We start from the raw sequence: 16781 nt of genomic DNA, 5'->3' as shown, positions 1-16781 counted from the left end.
TATATTTATTTAGATGTTTAATTATTTTAAGTAATTTATTTGAAGTTAACATTATATCCTATGGGGTTTTATTTGAGTTCTGTACCTCCATTATCTCCCATTGAAGGGTGTTGCGGAGCCATGAGTGGTGCTGGATTAACTGTTGTTTTTTTGTTTTCTTTTTAAAGTAACTTTTGTGAATAACCGAAAGTAGTACAGTTCCTCAAAAGTGTAAGTGACTCAAAAAGTGTAATTCACTGTTGTGAATCAGACCCTAAGAATCAGGGCCCAAAATTACTAATATTTTGCCCCTGGGTTGTGTCCTTTTTATGACACGTCTTAATGCAAATCTTTCACGATTTACTAAGCCACACAAAGCCTGATTTGCGTGGACATGTAAAAAACCAATGCAACGCAACACAGCACAGAGAGCTGCCTTGTGTTACCGTGTGTTGGGTAGGCATCCCATTGGTAGAGCGTGTTTGTTTCCGTCCATCCACTCATTGCTTTTGACCCATATCCAGATTTACTAAAGTCTTTAAACTTGGGTTTGCACCAACATAGTGTGCCTATCCAAGAGACGCGTAACGAGGAGAAATATCTTTATTGCCCCTTGTTACATCATCTGCCCATGTGTGCAGCATTCTGCAGCACACATGCAATGAGGAATGCACCTCTGATGACTGTTTTGTGCAGGAAGGTATCAAAAACAGCCCTGACCTCAAGGCAGGCACCTTTGCGTTGTAGTGCAAGAGTGCCTGCATTGGTGCTAGGCAGAGATAAGCGCTCCAGCACTAGGATAGAGTAGAAGTGCACCATATCTTAGTAGATATGGCACATGTGTGCTCTCTCCCTATCAGGTTATGCAGCCCAGTAAGTTCCCGTGTTGCAGAAAGAGTCATAAATCTGGTTTCCAGTCTCTTATGAGACATTTCCCACCACAGGAAGGCAACTGTTGTGCCAGTTGTACAAGAACCATAACAGTTCAATGCATCTAGTCAGGATGCTGGCACTACCAGCAGTTGAAGTGAGTCCTGCAACAGCCCTTCCAATGTTCCTCCACAAAGAGCAATTTTTCATCGTAGCTCCTAGGATTCAGCCTTGTTCTGAAGTTCTAGAGAATCAATGTTTTCTTCTTAAAGAAACATTTTGTTTGCCATTCGCGGATGTCACTCTGTCACTCCCTAAACTGTTTCCACATTTTGCACTTGAACTTTTAGTACAGTGTGATGTGTTTTCTGGCCTGCAAATGTGACTTGCTGTAACACAACTCTCCCTCGGCCCTTAGCAGCAAAGGTCAAACATTTCTGAAGTCAGAGTTCCCACATGCCCAAGAGCTCCAGCCCCTGGAAATCACCTTTCCTTTGAAACCACTGGCAGGGTCTTGCAAAAGGAATGGCTTCTCCTGATCTGAACTCTGTGTGCAGCAAGGAAAGTTAACAGAAACACTTTTGCGTGTTTGTGGGATAAACGGATGTTGCTTGAATGAGTTAGAGAAAAGTAGAAGTAGGTGGTGGAAAGGTGAGGGGGTGTAATGTAAAAAAGGAGCAAACTGAGAAAAGGCATAGAAAGACAGGTTATGTAAATAGAAGCGACAGCTCCTCCGCTATGGCGGAGGAGCGTTGCCTCACTACCCACAGAGGCAAACGAAAAATAAAATGATCTAAATGCAGCTCATTTTATTTTTAGTCCTGTGGCCTAGTCCTTGGGGTGGGGTCACATCACTGCAGCAGGGGGAGGAGGAGGGGTGGGCCCTGCTGTCAGTGTGCATGACCGTTTGGACCGGCCGTCTTAGGTCCTCCAAACCGTCATGCACACTGACATTTCTGCAACCCAGCTGTGTTGCAGGGTGGAGATACACCAGAAGGCACGGGCTCCCATCTCCAGATAGAGCACAAAACCAGTGCACTCTGCCCAATCCCTACGCTGCTCTCATGGTGAGAGCAGCGTAGGGATTGGCCGCAGGGGAAGAGCCCAGAAGAGGAGAAGACCGGCGAGCAGGAGACTGGCAGTTAATTCTTTTTTTTATTGCTTCAGCCTCCCCATGCGCTGCCCCCTCTGCGCTGCCCCTCCGCCCCTGCCCTCCCCGCCACATTTCCCTGACACCAGCCGCTAGTGGTAAAGAGTAGTGATGCAGAGAGAAAGGTGGGGAGAAAGGGGTGAAAACAGAAAGGTAGATGAGGTGCTGAGAGAAAAGAGATGAAACAGGGAGGCAGCTGAGGTTAAGAAATATGTTATGTTGCTACAGAGAAAGAGACAAAGAGACGCATAGCATTGTGAGATAGAGATGTACATATAGGTGATTTGGAGAGATGCATAAAGAGAGCGAGGTAGATAGTATGAGTTGAAATAGAGAAGGTGTTCAGAGAGAAGTGAGAAAGAAGGAGAGAGAGCATATAGTGACAGAGAGAAGAGATAGATGTAGAGAAAGTGAGGTAGTGTAAAATGATGAAGATAAGTAGGAATTTGAAGTTGAGGTAAAAGGGGTAGACATAGAATGATAGTGAAGGTTGAGAGGTGAGGTAGAGAGCAAATAAAGTAAAATGAGAGATCAGGCAGTATATTAGAGAGGAGTGGGGTATAGATTGAGTAGGGAGTGAGAGAGATGTGAGGTAGAGTAACAAATGAAGCAGGGAGAGAGAGGTAGGGTATTGAGCACTGACGTAGAAAGAGAGAGCTAGAAACGCCAGGTAAAGAGAGACTTGAATTTAAAAGAGGGAATGAAGATATATGACACAAAAAGAGAGGTAATTGGGGAAGCAGAGCAGTGAGGTACAAACTAAGGCATGAGGGAGAGAGTTGGGGAAAAGTGTGGGGTTCAAGAGAAAGATATGTAGAGGTAGGCCCAGAGAAGTAGAGAGAGAGGTGAGGTTGTGAATACAGGTAGAGAGAGATGTGGTGGAGCGGTGTATTCATAGAGAGGTTTTGTAGAAATATGTACATTAGAGGTAGGGGGCATATCCATAGAGCTGTAGAGGTAGTGGGCATTTCCATAGAGTGTAGAAGTAGGGGGCATGTCAACAGAGCTGGAGAGGTATGGGGCCTTTTCATAGACCTGGAGAGGTAGGGGGCATTTCTACAGAGCTGTAGAGGTTGTAGGCATATCCATAGAGCTGTAAAGGTAGGGGGCATGTCCATAGAACTGTAGAGGTAGGCAGAGTGGGAGGTGAAGAAATGGGTCACATAGAAGATGTGATGTGAAGTAAGAAGGCGTGATGTGAAGTAAGAAGAAATGTTTTTTAATTAGTTGCCTCCAACTCTCAGAGAGTATGAGAGTTAAGGTTAGGCATGCTGAGCGAGTCAAGCTGACAAATTAAAAAAAACATTTTTTTATGACAGTTATACCTTTGCTGGAGGGGGCAGGAAGGTGGACACTTTGCCTATGCACTGTTCATCTGGAGTTGCTGATGATTAACTTTACAGTGTCCATGGTGTAGGTGCACTTAAACACTTGGGGGCTCATTTATGGGCCCCTGCGTCACTTTTGCGCCACCGGTGCGTCACTTTTTGTGATGCACCAGTGGCGTAAAACATGCGCCATGTTGCACCATTTTTATGAAGTGACGCATCTAGGTAGATGCGTCACTTCGTAAACCCCTGCGCTACATTATACCTGCGCCAGGTATAATGTATGCAGGGTGGGCGTATCCCCGCAAGAAAGGGTCGTGAGATTTTGCTGCGCCACTTCTAGGACGCCAATGCGTCAAAACCTTACGCCTGCCTCGTGGCAGGTGTAAGGGTGACGCAGGCCCTTTCACATGGGGCTTGCCCCATGTGAAAGGAGCATTGCTGGAGTTGCGTCAGACTTTCGACACAACTCCAGCAATGCGCCACGTTTTGCGCCACAGATACGTCAGTTATACTGACGTATCTGTCCTTCCTTGCGGCATGATGCCTCATATTATTAATATGACGCATCATTGGTGTCGCAAGGAGGGCGCACTGAGAAGTGACGCATCGCTGCTTTCACGCAGCGATGCGTCACTTCTCATAAATGAGGCCCTTCATTAATATTTCCACTGAATCAACCAATCTTAATGGAGTCATTACCTCCCACTGGCCAAAGGGGTCAATAGGCCCTGTCCCAGCCCAGACTATCAGAATAGACACACAATAAGAATTCATTCAAAATTAGTCTTAATAAAACATAAGTACATAATCAGTTGTTACAATAAAATGTGGCATTGCTCTGGCCCTCTGGGCTGGTGCATAGTATGTGCCAAGAATTCAGTGCCCAACTACTGAGGATTTATTTTACAAATCATTGTTTTAGGCGTGTTACTTCAAATGGATCTACTGAAGCAATCCTGGACCACAGCCCCCATAATGGATAGGACTAGTAAACAAAAACGTAGGACTATAGCACCACACCATTAGTGGCCTGAAGACATCTGAGAACCTTATCTATTCTCTTTCAGAATATTAATTCCGCTACGTAAGTGGCTGTATTTATTTTCAGCAGGAATTGGATATTTTGTCTTTCACATATTAATTTTCTAATGAGATTTGCACTGACTGCAATAAACTTCACTCTAATTTATGCATATTTTCAGGTGTCATGGTAACAAAGTTGAAGATTGTTTACGAAGACATAAAGGTCGAATGAATAAAACATGTTTATTTTGTATTTAATTTTTCAGGTATCATGGTGACAAAGTTAAGAATCGTTTATGAAAACATAAAGGTCAAATGAATAAAACATGTTTATTTTGTATTGTAGGCACACAATTATTTTAGTCAAAATGATGAACATAAAAGTAAGCAGTACAAATGTTGTGAATAATTGGAAAATAAATGAGAACCAATTAAAACCTCTGGGCCTGATTTAGAGCTTTTTGGACAGGTTACTCCATCACACCTGTGGTGGATGTTCCATCCACCTTCTTACAAGAGCATTACATCTTATGGAACTTGAAATAAGTGACACATGTTATATCCTATGGCACTTGTCCTAAGGGGCACATTTGCAATAGAGTAACCTATCTGCCAATCTCTAAATCAGGCCCTTTCATGTTGCAACTATGCAAGAGGGTGTGTTGCAAATAACAGGAAATAACTCAAAAGGTAAGAAAAGGGTACGGTAAGGTAGAGTACGAAAAAGCACAGTGTAGCAGCTCGTTTTTGACTGTCTTGTAAAACAGGATCAAGGAGGGCTGGTTAAAGAGAAAAAGATAACAGCATTTAGAGAGAAATCACCAGGGAGTGAAGTACCCAGAAGAGCAATCAGAGCTACACACAAATCAAAGGTTGGTTAAGAAAATGTCAGAGAGCTGGAAAGATAAGTTACTCACACAGTCACTTACACAGCCACTAACGCACCCACACACAGGCAGTGATACACTTATAGAAATTGCAATAGCGTATGTTTGCTTAAATGTGTTGTTGTTTTAGTATTTAATGTGTGCAATATAACAGGCAGACCCCTTATTTCTCTGAGGATTTGGGACAGATATGGGATCCATAAAAAAATGTATTTAACAAAAATGTAGTGTATTGCATTTATAGAAAGACTACATTGAAAAAACCAACAGTTACAGAGACGAAATAGTTAGGTTCAGATTTTACACACACAAAACCATAGAAATTCAGCAATTATAGTTAGTTAAACTAACCTTACACTCCTCACAATACACTGCTTACGACCTCACATATCCTAAAGAACACATGTGACCCACCAAAGAAATGTTTTGACAGGCATAGGACCGGGGGGTGGCAAGAGAACACCACACAGTACAAGAGGTCCCACTAGTCTTTCTGTGAATTTACAGAAGGATTTTATATTTAATGTGACAATGATTATACATAAGCAAATAAATATAAGTTGTATCAGAAGTGCTAAAAAAGTAAGATATGCAATAAAAAATAAATTAATTGTGATAAATTCGAAAAGGATGTAGAGTGTAATCTGGGTGTTTCCTATTGGGATGCATTCCTTCGGTAAATACAGGCTAGTTGGACCTCTTGTACTGTATAAGCTCACATATCACATCACTCATGACATGGTCAATGACATCATTGATGACATCGCTCATGACATCTCAAATACTTACACCCATTAGCTGGACCCAAACTGAACAAAATGAAGTGGAAAAGTAATATGGTTGTTAAACACCACAATCTAAACTATAAAAGAAACTAGCACACTGATTGGATGATGTAATCAGTGATGTCATTAATGATGTCATTTAAGATGTCATAAGTAATGTCATAAATGATGTCTTCGAACACGTCATGAGTAATTTCATATGTGAGGACATAAGCAGTGTATAGCGGGAGCGCAAGTTATAGTTAGCACTGCTAACTATAACTGGTGAATTTCTGTGTTTTTTTCAGTTCACAATGTTAATATTGTCACTGACAAATTTACCTAACTATAACGTTACTTTAACCTTTGTTTTTTTCACTGAATAACATATATATAAATGAACATATGTACACAGAACAGAGGAATAAATATATTATTCTTTCACTCTATGTCAGGGATTCCACTCACATGAATTCTTGTTCTTGTGCTGTCAGTTTATCTAGCAATCTTCCTGCTGCTAATGGCCGACTGTCCTGCTAGATAATTGTAGACTATGGAACAGGCATCAAAGATAATGACCATTATGCCTGTCTCACAGAGCACAGCTGGACACAAATGATATGATGAAATAATACGGGCACTATTCACACAAGACAGTGATCACAAACACTGTGTCCTCACTCTTGCGGAGCGCTTCCAATTCCAGTCTCACCATTTCGTTTGGTTCCCTCATTGCAAACATGTTTTTGTTTTGCTTGCCCTTTTCAGGAAAATTAATTCCTCCCACTTGTCAGTCATTCCACCTGCCTCCTTAGGCACATATTAATTAAGACATGGCATTTGTCAGATGAAATGTAATAGCATTAGAAACGGGAAAATAATCAGACATTTCATCATGCACTGGAGAAAGATTGAAAACATGCTACCACAGGAAGGAGCCATTCGGATTGCATGAATGTATGACGTTAAAACGTATTAATTCACATTGCGGTATTTTACATCGCGTTTGTTACAACGCAAGTCGTTACACTGACTTGCACTGGAGGGCGCTGAACTTACGAATAGTATGATTTACTATTCCAACTCCAGCCTACGTTACAGTATCGAAGGTGTTGGAATAGTTAATCATACTATTCGTTAGCTTAGAGCTCCATCCAGCGCAAGTCTTTGTAACGACTTGCGTTGTGATGCCCGCGATGTAAACATACCGCGGTGTAATGACTGCGTTGTGAAGGTCGTTCTCCGGATTGCTCTTGCAGGCACTGGTGATAAGCATTAATAGCTATTCATCTTTCCTAGTGTGGCAAAGCAGAACATGTATCATCTTAAGGTCACTGCTGGCAGCATACACCAGGTTGGTGGCAATCAAATCTATTAAAAGCCCCTAGAGGTAAGCAGAGGCCACTTCTGTGTACATGGAGGCATTGCTAGATCAGCTCTCATCAGGGAAGCTAATGGCTCTATTTGCTGTAGCAATAGTCATATGTTCCACTGTGCACCCGAGTCACACCTAGAACAATTGTATAAGTGAACATAAGACTATCCTCCGGTTAGATGTTGATTTTCTTGCTATTCACTTATAGGATTATAGCTGGTTAAGAGTGAAGAGAATGTCCACCCAAAACATACTCAGGCAGAAATGCTCTCCATTTAGACAGGCTTTCCTACCTATGTGGAACTGTGCATAGAAATTCAAATTCTCCGTAGCACATTATCCTATTTAAAACAGTGTAACATAATGCGGTTATGTGCCAACTGCACTTCACCTCAGAGATGTCTCTTGACCCTATGGCTTCAAAAGAAGGATGAAGGACTAGGTGGACCTACTCAGGATATAGAAATATGAGACATATCTCCCTTATTCACTGTTATCCATCTACAATGTCATGCTAGGTGTGCCCCCAAAATAATATGCCCCTGTTTTCAATAGCAAAGTAAGAGTAGAGGAGTTATGCTCGGGCCTTCAGAACACAGTCTCACCTGGCTCAGCCACCTAGCATAGGATACACCTAGCATCCTGCCACACAGTGCAACCACCCTCTGGCCATGCCTCCACCCAAAATATACTCAGGCAGAAATGATCGCCATTTAGACAGGCTTTCCTACCTATGTGGAACTGTGCATAGAAATTCAAATTCTCCGTAACACATTATCCTATTTAAAACAGTGTAACATAATGCGGTTATGTGCCAACTGCACTTCACCTCAGAGATGTCTCTTGACCCTAATGACAGATAACAGGTGTTTATTGTTACCCATCTCAATGGCTTCAAAAGAAGGATGAAGGACTAGGTGGACCTACTCAGGATATAAAGCCTGCCCATCGTCACGATCCCCAACATACTTCTAGACCAGTTGAACTGGTTGAGTAGAACTTGGAAGCCAAGGATCTCCAAACCTGAAACCAGCAGCAAATGAGAACGGAAAGAAAATAGTCAACCAAGAAAGAAAGTTAAAGAACAAAAATGTTCCCTAAACCATTAACCTGTCAGCAAATTCAGCTCTGTACCTGGCGATCTCAGGAGACTAAATATTCAGCTGTATATTTACAAGGGTATAGCACCACCAGAATGTCACTTTTAAAGATGTTCTGGTGGCGCTATGCCCTGTTCCATATTTACAAAGCAGCGCTAAGCCAGTTAGAGTGGCTTAACGCAACCTTGTAAATATGGCCCCTTTACACACATCACTTTGCGTGAAAGGAGCATGCAAAGGGTGTTGCTGTGGGCGTTCCATGGCAAAACTCATTGCTTTTTGACACTGCCTCAGATTTACAAGGATGTGTGAACCTGAGGCGGTGGCAAAAACTAGCGCCATGCAATAGCAGGCGTTAGAATGGCCCAACAAGGAGAAATACTTTTATCTCTCCTTGTTTTTGCTTTTTATGCAAAAACACCATAAATGATTGTTTACACCTTCCTGCACATAAACAATCATTAAATAATGAAGATTTGCTACTTCTATGTGTGCTGCACAATGCAACACACATAAAAGTAACAAATCACCATTATTGCAGGAAGGGACACGTTCCTGCACATAAACAATAATTCCCTGCAAAGCAGGCATCCTTGCACTATGGTACTAGGTGGCTATTTGTAGCATCAGAGCAATGGAAAACACAGGGGAGTGCAGTATTGTTGTAAATACAGGGCATCCCTTCATTTTTTAAATGGCGGAGGGCGGTGCTGGCAAATTTGGCACAGGTCCATGCTTTGCCATTTCCTTGTGAATATACCCCTCTATCGGGCTAACCTACGGGCACTAACTTCCAAAGAGAAACACCACTTACTGATCCACCTACCCAGTACAGTGAGGCCCTAATTTATTCTGCTAACTTGAACCCTACCATAATACAGGAAGGTGCGACAGCTCCAAGAATTTATGTGTGGAGATAATCTAAATTTAAACCCAGCCAGGTGTGCACATTCTGAAGGATCTTGGGTCCAAGCCTGCACATCTTCAAGCTTTATTATACAATTAACCCTATCAGCAAGTTTAGTAAATTAATATGTACTCCAATTAACAGTTATAGGCCGCCTATGACAATCTTAATGAGGAAGCATCCCAAAACTACTAAATAGTATACCAGAATTTATTATTATTGATAATACAAGCTAATCTAAAAGAATAGAATTTTTGGAATCAAAAATAGTCCTGTAAGATGAATGTGTAAGGTTCAAATTTATTCAACCTAAGGCTACTCTTCAGGTTCACCAATCATTATCCCATTTTTGGTTTATGGGATTAAAAATTAATTAACCCGCATATGAAGCACTCAACCTTTGCTGCCTGTGACCTGGAAAAGATGCAACGTTTAGTTACCCTCCTCATGAACAGTACCCCAATTCCTTATGCTCTTGATTCAGCACCTTCCATGGGCTAAATTCACTTGAACCATCCACTGAGGAATAGCTAAAGATCTTCTTCATCCCATAAGGGAAACCGATTATTCTAGATAATGGACTCACTGAGTAAGCAGTATAATCTGGTGGCAATGTAGACTGGATTGGGAGATCTTCAGTAGGAAATCCATTGATATTCTGGGATAGAGCATCACATGCAAAATGTATTCCTTGCCTTACCATCAAATTGATCTTGTTTTCCTGGAATGTAGCAGAGTAAAACACACAATTGGCATTGGTGCTTTTTTTACAGACTTTTGACCTTGAATTTTTACAGGAATCTTGGCATCTTTCTGAATTTTTGTTTGATGGGTGTGTTGTTTTTAATGTCATTGCTGGGTCCTCAGGAGGCACTATTCTCACCTCCGACAATAACAAGTTTTTTGTTGTTCTTGTCACACCTAAAATGAGGCTTGCTGCATAAACTGATTGTGTTACTCTATAACCTGCTGTAAAGATACACTGACATTCCAATCGTCCTTACTAGAGACTTAAATTGTGTTGATGCCACAATAAAAAATGGGTACTTGCAACGTATGGTGGATCGCTTCCCATGTGTGTCATAAATCTGGAAACAACTACTTGCGCAAACTGATATATCATGCGCTTGTCTGCCTGCAGCCCCGAGCTCTGAATGGCAGATTCCCACTGGATCAGCTGGTAAACATCACACATATTTCCTATTTTGTTATTATTTGGCGTATGGACAAAATATCGATTTGAAAATATTGTGATGCACAAATATCATTGACAGGAATATCGTTTCTTTAAGTCGGTAATATTGCTGTAAATAATAATAATGTTGTTAATATCGTTTTCTCTAATATAGTGGTTAAAATTAGTGTTTTGGAGTTATTTTAATGTTTTTGTTTATATATCAGTTTTATGTGTTTCTATTACTTATAAAAATATAGCTTGTGATTTTATGTGATGTAGAATGATTTAATACATTTTTATAGTAATTTATAGTGTTGTAGTGGGTTGTTGGGTTTTTTGGGGGGTAGGCTGGGAAATTCATTAGGAAAAATTTAATTAAGAATTAGTTCCTAAATTGTATTTCATTATATGATTGTTATTTATAATGTACTGTATATACTACTGATTTATTTTTGTTATATGTTATTTGTGGGTGGTTAGGTTTGTGGCGTAATGAAAATTAATGATGTAATAATTAATTAACAATTTATTATTAATTATTTGTTATTTAATTGATTTTATTTACTTAAAACATGGAATACTGATTTATTTTAGTTGCAGAATAATAGGTTTGTGGGGGTATACAGTGCTGGAAAATTCAAACTGAGACTGTTTGGATTTTCCAACACTGTTTTGACTTTAATCAGTAATCACCCACTGTGGGGGAGAATTGGTGGTACACTGCAAATGCCATGAGGTCAACCGCATTAGGGAGTCAAAGTATTGTATATTGACACCAAGTAAATAGCCCACTGGGGCAGAATTGTATTGGCCAAAACTACTTTTGGAGAGGTGGCTAGAACGCAGAGACTAGCCCACTTGGACAAAATTGTGACTATGAGCAGTACCGTAAAATTATATGATTATGGTTGGTTCAAAAAAACGAATTGTGTGTGATCATGACAAAATTGTGGAGATAATCATGTTCGACTTGATGACTTTATCCATATCCTGCATATTAATTTCATTATTGTCTCCGTTGCGAAAGAACAAGGAGTATGTTTTCTGTGTTCATTATGCACATGTAACACATGTGGGTGTTTCTTTAAAAGAAAGGGAAGGCAGCTTACACACCTAACCCGTGAGCAAGGAGCGGAAGGCTCTGAAACACGTTGGGATTTTGTTGTTTTGTAGCGAGCATCTAAATAAACAGGCTGTCACATTGGAGCCGTGGCACTGTGGTTTTGTCCGGCATAAGTTTATGAGGATTTGGCCTAGAGGTTGTTGGTTGGAGATATATATACATATATATATATATATATATATATATATATATATATATATATATATATATATATATATATATATATATATATATATTTTTTTTATTATTATTATTTCTTTTTATTTTTTTATTATTAAGTTCATATTTCTTCTACTTCATGGGGTTACTCATATATGTAATATGTTTGAAGTGAAGTATTTTACTTCTTAGACTACCGTAGGAATAGTAAAATTAACCTCTTCGCTGGTAACACTTTCCCTACTGTTGTGCTGTTTGGAGTGTGCATAATGAACTATAACTCTGTGAAAATCTAATGCTTTCCCTACTGTTGCATTGAGTGGAGTGGAATTAGTAAATTGTATCTTCTAAAGTCCAACAATTTCAGTAGTGTTGAGTTGTATGGAGTGTGAATAGTAAATTTCACCACTGTAAAATCCAACGCTTTCCCTACTGTTGCACAGACTGGAGTGGGAAATATTGCATTTTACCCCTCAAAAGTCCAATGCATTCCCCACTGTTGCACTGACTAGAGTAGGAATAGTCAATCCACCTCCAATGAAGTCCAACACTTTCCCTATTGTTATGGTGACTGGAGTAGGAATAGTAAATCTAACCCCTCACAAACTAGAGTGGGAATAGTATACTTAATACACTTAGATGCCAATAGTTTTTATAATATTAGAATAAAAGAGATTTTATAGCACTACTTGTTACATTTTGTATATTTTGTATTTGCTCTTATTTTTACATTTATTCTAAAGTTTATTGTATTTTTTGTAAATTAGTTTTTTAGTTTTTTACATTGTTAATTTCGTATTCAATATTTATATATATATATTATTGTTTTATTGTGTATGTATGATATATATATATATATATATATATATATATATATATATATATATATATATATTTTTTTTTTTTTTTAAAGAAACCAAGTCCTTACTCACAAATAACTTTGAAATGCAAAGCAGGTACGGACAACAATTGTTGTGAGATTTATTCAGTGCTTTTATTCCAATTTCAGTGTATAATCAAGTTGCAGGCTAACGCCATAGTCCATGACATGTTTCGATCGCCGAGACACGGTCTTGATTACATTCATACGTTGCATCATAATCCTTCTATTTAAAGATCCAACATAAAATTCTCGTATCACAATTAATTGATCATTATGAAATCCTAATCTACACACCTGCAACTTAACTTAAATTCATATATACTGACTTTTCCCTTTAAAATTGCCTATTGTGTGACCAATAATGTTCCCCCACCTCCAGACTAATCTCAAGGCTAACGACGACTGTCTATTTTGAGTTTCAAGCTCATGCTGAAATATACTCAAGTTTGCATAGGCATCTGTGGTGGATAGATATAAGACCAAGTGCAATCTATTTGTATATCAAATATATTAAATTTAATTTGTGCCATTGTCTATAATTTCAGAAATGCCTCTTTACATTGTGTGTAACACTTGGCTTGATTTAACCTTAAACAGATCCATTCAGGAAACCACTGTCATAAAGTGCTTAGTGTCCTGTTACCTAACTATCCTACTAAAGTTCTATGTGCTGATAAAGTGCTCACTACCTATTTAAGTGCTGATTCTACACGTTTTCACCTCATGCTAGAGCCTTGTGCCAGCACAATTGTATACTGTTGAGTTGTGTAAGGTCACACTACTCAATTTTCAGCAGTTCAATGGTTCTGCCAAGGTGGGGTGCCCTGATATGTATGGAAGGCACAGGTTTTGAACCATCAAATGGTCACGTTCTAAAGTGCTCTAATGACTTGGAGGAATGTAACCTACTTAAAGTGTCCCGTGCTTTCAAAAAACGATATTCCGGTGCTTTTAAATTACTCTTCTATATATAAAGAAGATCCTTTTTATTCTATATACAAAACTTTATATTAATGGGACTACCCTTATGTGCTAACTCCAACTCAAACTTCACAGTTTCAGGTTTCATGTCTGTCTTAAGGACATCATGGTCTGGATGACGCAAAGTTTTCTAAACATTAATACAGAGAAAACTGAGGTCATGGAATTTGGGAATGGACCACCAATTTGGAATAACCACTGGTGGCCGTCAGAGGCGGGAGTGTGTCCTCTGCCTGTGGAAAAGGTCAGAAATCTCGGCGTGATTTTTGACAATAAACTGAATATGTCAGCTCATATGAATAGCATAACCTCAGCCTGTTTTTTTCTGCTTAAAACCCTCCATAAAATCTTTCCTTTGATCCCCAAGGCCCTCCAGAAGAGGGATATGGCTGCTCTCTTCATGTCCAGACTCGATTACTGTAATTCGATGTTTCTGGGCATTGATAAGTACCAGATTAGTAAAATCCAATCCTTGCAGAATGCCGCTGTTCGTGTCATTTTACAACTTCCGATGGGTCACCCCACCTCCTATGCAAGAAGATCTTTACACTGGCTCCCTGTTCAACAGAGAATTGAGTTCAAGACACTCTGCCTGGTGCACAAGGCCCGCTATGGTGGTGGTTCCATATACTGTCAAAACATGTTCAGGCTTTATGTCCCCCCTCGGGACCTATGATCGGCCAATCTTGGCCTTATTTGCACTTCTAGATACAGACGCTCCAGATGGGGTGGCCGTTTATTTTCCACCTGTGCAGCTCAACTATGGAACAAGCTCCCTGTTACCTTACGTCTTCAGCCAGATTTCCTCTCTTTCAGGAAATCCCTGAAGTCTAGGCTGTTCAATGTCTAGTAGCTACCTACTTCCATCTCTGATGTTTCTCTCACACTTTAGCGCCAAGACGCCATTGGCATTCGAGCACTTAATAAGCTTCTTTATACTTATACAGTCTAGAATTGATGTAAGACAATGAACACATCCGTTAAAATTACAAAAATTAAAGGTCTTCACTAATATTCAGCCCATTTGGTATCTTTGTATCCAAATCCAATATGAATTTGGATTCCATCTACCGCAACAATCTTTCCCTATTGCCACCTTTCCTTAATATGGGTACTGCCCCAATAACAAAATATTTAAGATCATTTAGGTTGTTGTAATGAACCAACTTAAAATGCCTCGCTACCGGGTATGTGGGGTCAGAAATCACAATGGCCCTGATGTGTTGCAGAATTCTGCTATGCACTTGCAGTTTTGTTCTCCCCACATATTTTAATCCGCAAGAACGTTTGAGTACATAGACAGCAAATTCTGCCCTGCATGGACAGTGCCCTTTCATGTTAACTTGTTTTTCACAAAGTACAGTAGTGTCGTTTTTTGTGTTGATACCAAATTTGCAGGCTCGACATGAACTCCATCTAAAAACCCATTCTTTGGAGACAACCAGTTCTGACTAGAACTGATTTCAGGGCTACTGCTGACAAAATAATCCCTCATAGATGGTGCTCTCCTAAAATTCAAGGAGGGTTTATCAAGGAGGACTTGACCTAGTGTTGATGTATGTCAATACAATGGGCCATTGCTTGTTAATAATCGTTCTTTTTTTGCCTCTCCTGTTTGCAATATGCCGTGACTAACCTAACCTCATGTCGTTTGTCAGTTTGAATGGGGGCTTCCACACCTGCAGATTCAACATTTTTTGAGCATTGAACAATGTAGCCTCTCTGGATTGAGCATTCTCTTTTAATTTGTCTAAGTTCAAACTCTTAATATTATACCCACGTGCTATGAACCTAACTGTGGCCCCATTCTGACAGTTTATCCGATCAGTTTCAGAGTTACATATCCTCCGTATTCTAAGTTATTCCCCATATGGAATACTTTGAATTAAGTGCCTTGGGTGTGAACTACTGGCATGGAGGATCGAATTTCCAGCCGTGATTTTTCTGCGTATCTTGGATTCTACTCTATTCTTATTGATATACAGTTGTACATCTAAAAACTCAATTGACTGATTCATGATCTGTGCCGTAAATTCAAGATTTAAGTCATTCAAGTTAATTTGATTTACAAAGGACGTGGCACTCTCCTTTGTTACCCTCCAGAGAATAAAAACATTGTCAATGAACCTCCACCATCCTATCACATGATTGTTAAACATCTGGCAATTTTGTACCCTGAGGACCTGCTCCTCTCACTAGCCCATGTGGAGACACTAGTACTGGGGGAGAAGCAGGCCCCCATAGCCACTTCCCTCATTTGTTGGTATATCTCCTTGTTAAACAGGAAATAGTTATTTGTTAGACACAAATTAATCATTTCAATTAACATTGAATTATGGTCATAAAGACCAATTGATCATTTGCTCAGGAAATGCTCTTATCACCTTTAAACCATCTTGGTGTTTTATACTAGTGTACAATGATGTAATGTTTATGGCTATGAATAGATAATCATTCTGCCACACCAAAATGTGTATTTTCATGAGGAAATCCCTGGTATCTTTGATATAGGATGGTAAGTCTGACACAAAATACTGTAAATAAAAGTCCACATATTTCTAGATTGACCCAAACAGATTATTTTTTGCGGACATTATTGGCCACCCTGGCACAGGAGTCATCCCTTTGTGCACTTTTGGAATAAAATACCACACTGGTACCACCGGGAATTTTTTTTTAAGAAAATTAAATTCATCTTTTGTGAGTAAGTCTGTTTGTTTCCATTGAGACAATTTGTCGATTACTACTTTTTTCACATTGCATAGATCTACATGGGTGGCCTTTCTATAACAAGCTGTATCATCCAAATGTTTCTGTGCCTCTTTAAGGTAATCCTCCTTCGACCAAAAAACCACAGTTCAACCTTTATCCGCTTTGTTTATAACAATCTCTTTGTTGTCACTGATTTTTTCCATTAGATTAAAATATTATCTTTCTCGAAATTTCCATTTACGGTTGTTAAGGTTGACTTTGCAGTTTAGTTTCTTCAATTCATCTATAACCTGGTCATTAAACACATCCACAGCGTCTCTTGGCATCATTGGGACAAATGTTGATGTTGGCTTAAACAAT

The 16781-nt window shown here is 39.5% G+C and overlaps 1 long non-coding RNA gene across 1 annotated transcript in view; it reads left to right on the top strand.

Moving 5' to 3' along the window:
* Positions 1–16781, top strand: part of LOC146816503 (uncharacterized) — a 518523-nt gene that overhangs the window by 280656 nt on the left and 221086 nt on the right. The window lies entirely within an intron of this gene.

This window comes from Triturus cristatus, chromosome 6, assembly GCF_964204655.1.
Source record: "Triturus cristatus chromosome 6, aTriCri1.1, whole genome shotgun sequence".
NCBI classification, from domain to species: domain Eukaryota; kingdom Metazoa; phylum Chordata; class Amphibia; order Caudata; family Salamandridae; genus Triturus; species Triturus cristatus.
Note: the sequence above shows the minus strand (reverse complement) of the source record. Positions and strands in the feature narration are given on the sequence as shown.